Source organism: Narcine bancroftii, chromosome 2 (assembly GCF_036971445.1).
Source record: "Narcine bancroftii isolate sNarBan1 chromosome 2, sNarBan1.hap1, whole genome shotgun sequence".
NCBI lineage: Eukaryota > Metazoa > Chordata > Chondrichthyes > Torpediniformes > Narcinidae > Narcine > Narcine bancroftii.
Window position 1 is genome coordinate 203,327,325 of NC_091470.1, and position 2,626 is coordinate 203,329,950.

Consider the following 2,626-nt stretch of genomic DNA (forward strand, 5'->3'; position numbering starts at 1 on the left):
CGGTAGAGAGACAGAGAGAAAAGGTAGAGAGAGAGAGAGTTGGTAGAGAGAGAGAGTCTGTACAGAGAGAGAGAGTCGGTAGAGAGAGAGACGGTAGAGAGAGTGATAGTCTGGAGAGAGATGGTAGAGTCGGTAGAGAGAGACAGTAGAGAGAGAGAGAGTCGGTAGAGAGTGAGAGTCAGTGGAGAGAGAAATAGAGAGTCGATAGAGAGAGAGAGTCAGTAGAGAGAGAGACACGGTAGAGAGTCGGTAGAGTGAGAGAGAGTCGGTAGATAGAGAGATGGTAGAGAGAGAGTCGGTAGAGAGGGAGTCGGTAGAGAAAGAGAGAGAAGGGAGAGAGAGATAAGGTAGAGAGAGAGTCGGTAGAGAGAGAGTCGGTAGAGAGAGAGTCAGTAGAGAGAGAGAGAGAGAAGGGAGAGAGAGAGAAGGTAGAGAGAGAGACGGTAGAGAGTCGGTAGAGAGAGAGACGGCAGATAGAGAGTTGGTAGATTGGGAGTCGGTAGAGAGCGAGAAAGTCTGGAGAGAGATGGTAGATAGATTCGGTAGAGATAGACAGTAGAGTAAGAGAGAGTCGGTAGAGAGAGTGTCGGTCGAGAGAGAAAGTCGGTAGAGAGAGAGAGACACTGGAGAGAGGGCTTTGGTAGAGAGAGAGACGGTAGAGAGAGAGACGGTAGAGAGAGAGTCAGTAGAGAGAGGGAGAGTCTGGAGAGAGGCGGTAGATAGAGTGGGTAGAGAGAGACGGTAGAGAGAGAGTGTCAGTAGAGAGAGAGAGTCGGTCACGAGAGAAAGTCGGTATAGAGAGACACTAGAGAGAGGGATTTTGTAGAGATAGAGACGGTAGAGAGAGAGTCGGTAGAGAGAGAGTCGGTAGAGAGAGAGTCAGTAGAGAGAGAGAGAGTCTCGAGAGAGACAGTAGATCGAGTCAGTAGAGAAAGACGGTCGAGAGAGAGAGTGAGTCGGTAGAGGGAGAGAGTCGGTCGAGAGAGAAAGTCGGTAGAGTGAGATGGACGGTAAAGAGAGAGACGGTAGAGAGAGAGACAGAGTCGGTAGAGAGAGAGTCGATAGAGAGAGAGAGTCAGTAGAGAGAGAGAGTAAGTAGAGAGAGACACGGTAGAGAGAGAGACAGAGTCGGTAGAGAGAGAATCGGTAGAGAGAGAGAGAGGCGGTAGAGAGTGAGAGTCAGTGGAGAGAGAAATAGAGAGTCGATAGAGAGAGAGAGTCAGTAGAGAGAGAGACACGGTAGAGAGTCGGTAGAGTGAGAGAGAGTCGGTAGATAGAGAGATGGTAGAGAGAGAGTCGGTAGAGAGGGAGTCGGTAGAGAAAGAGAGAGAAGGGAGAGAGAGATAAGGTAGAGAGAGAGTCGGTAGAGAGAGAGTCGGTAGAGAGAGAGTCAGTAGAGAGAGAGAGAGTCTCGAGAGAGACAGTAGATCGAGTCAGTAGAGAAAGACGGTAGAGAGAGAGAGTGAGTCGGTAGAGGGAGAGAGTCGGTCGAGAGAGAAAGTCGGTAGAGTGAGATAGACAGTAAAGAGAGAGAGAGACGGTAGAGAGAGAGACAGAGTCGGTAGAGAGAGAGTCGATAGAGAGAGAGAGTCAGTAGAGAGAGAGAGTAAGTAGAGAGAGTCACGGTAGAGAGAGAGACAGAGTCGGTAGAGAGAGAATCGGTAGAGAGAGAGAGAGGCGGTAGAGAGTGAGAGTCAGTGGAGAGAGAGAAAGAGAGAGTCGGTAGAGAGAGAGAGAGAGTCGATAGAGAGAGAGAGTCAGTAGAGAGAGAGACACGGTAGAGAGTCGGTAGAGTGAGAGAGAGTCAGTAGATAGAGAGATGGTAGAGAGAGAGTCGGTAGAGAGGGAGTCGGTAGAGAAAGAAAGAGAAGGGAGAGAGAGATAAGGTAGAGAGAGAGACGGTAGAGAGTCAGTAGAGAGAGAGTCGGTAGAAAGAGAGTCGGTAGAGAGGGAGTCTGTAGAGAGCGAGAGAGTCTGGAGAGAGACGGCAGATAGAGTCAGTAAAGAGAGACAGTAGAGTAAGAGAGAGTCGGTAGAGAGAGTGTCGGTCGAGAGAGAAAGTCGGTAGAGAGAGAGAGACACTAGAGAGAGGGATTCGGTAGAGAGAGAGACGGTAGAGAGAGAGACGGTAGAGAGAGAGATGGTAGTGAGAGAGTCGGTAGAGAGAGAGTCAGTAGAGAGAGAGAGAGTCTGGAGAGAGAAGGTAGATAGAGTCAGTAGAGAAAGACAGTAGAGAGAGAGAGTGAGTTGGTAGAGAGAGAGAGAGTCGGTTGAGAGACAAAGTTGGTAGAGAGAGACAGATGGTAGAGAGAGAGAGTCAGTAGAGAGAGGAAGAGTCTGTTCAACGGCGGTAGATGGAGTCAGTAGAGAAAGAAGGTAGAGAGAGAGAGTGAGTCGGTAGAGAGTGAGAGTCGGTCAAGAGAGAACGTCGGTGGAGCGAGAGAGACACTAGAGTTAGGGATTCGGTAGAGAGAGAGACGGTAGAGAGAGTGACGGTAGAGAGAGAGATGGTAGAGAGAGGGTCGGTAGAGAGAGAGTCTGTAGAGAGAGAGTCGGTAGAGAGAGAGTCGGTAGAGAGAGATAGAGTCTGGAGAGAGACGGTGCATAGAGTCAGTAGAGAAAGACA